Source organism: Octodon degus, unplaced genomic scaffold (assembly GCF_000260255.1).
Source record: "Octodon degus isolate 3935 unplaced genomic scaffold, OctDeg1.0 scaffold00177, whole genome shotgun sequence".
Lineage (NCBI taxonomy): Eukaryota > Metazoa > Chordata > Mammalia > Rodentia > Octodontidae > Octodon > Octodon degus.
Window position 1 is genome coordinate 813809 of NW_004524753.1, and position 1163 is coordinate 814971.

General features: G+C 46.8%; 1 pseudogene; it reads right to left on the bottom strand.

The window, feature by feature from the left end:
- Positions 1-214: 214 nt before the first annotated feature.
- Positions 215-1163, bottom strand: part of LOC111813270 — a 49814-nt pseudogene continuing 48865 nt past the window's right edge.

The following is a 1163-nucleotide window of genomic DNA, read 5'->3' on the forward strand; positions in this document are numbered from 1 at the left end:
CTGGGAGCAGGGCTGGTGCAGCATGTGGTGCCGAAATTGAACCTTTGTCCCTGAGCTTGCCTAAGCTTGCCTAAGCACTGGCCCAACCATTCACTTTTTAAGCAGACAATAAAAATATTGTCTACAAACAATATGGCAGTTCTATGGAGGTTTCAGAAAGCTTTCATGTTCTTGCTTTAGCAGCAATGAGGCAAGTAGGCTTGAATTGGGGGCATTATCTGCATCTCCCACAACTGTAGTAAGGAGAAGGTGACCGGTGACCACCTTCTGTAGACCTGCCCCCTGTGTGGAACAGCTCTCCACTTCCTCCTCCTCCACCACCCCCTCACTATGGTCTGCGGTAGAGGTCCCAGTGATCATAGTCACAGTCATACACTCTGTCATAGCAATCTCCATGGCATGAACTGCTATAGGTAGGTCTCCACGTAATTTCCTGATGTGCTCTTCTTGTTATAGGGACATCAACTCTGATCTTAGGCCCATCAAGCTCTGCTTCATTGGCACATTCTTTAGCTTCCTTGGCATCATCTACATTTTCAAGTTGCACAAAGGCAAATCCTCTTGAATATCTAGACTACTGGTCATATTCAAGAGACACATTGGTAGTTGGGGCCATGTTAATAGAACGCTTCCTTTACATCTCTTTCTGTGATGTTCAAGCTAAATTGAAACACTCCAAGACAACAGTGTGGATCAGGACTTGCCCCGTTCCCAACACCAGACCTTCCAGCAGGCATGGGAGACTGGATGTGGGTGTGGTGTCTGTGATCATCTCCAGTGGTAGTCCTGAGATGGGAATACCAGTGTGAACAAGACTGAGGTCATGACCTCATGGAATGGCTTGTAGAGCTTCTTCTGGATCCAGACCTAGATTCACATGGGAGCCTGGACTTTGATATGGAATGCCTGAAATCTTCCTTGGAGCCAGACCTTGGAGGGGGCAGTCCTTCCAGATGTCCCCAGTCTGTGAGCACTTCCACTTCTGCAAGCAGAGTGGGATTCTTGCTATGACTCATGGCTTGACACTACTGCTGACTGGTCTTCCATTGAAGCTACCAGGCTCTCTGTCTTCTTCTCTTCTTCTTCTTCTTCTTCTTCTTCTTCTTCTTCTTCTTCTTCTTCTTCTTCTTCTTCTTCTTCTTCTTCTTCTTCTTCTTCTTCTT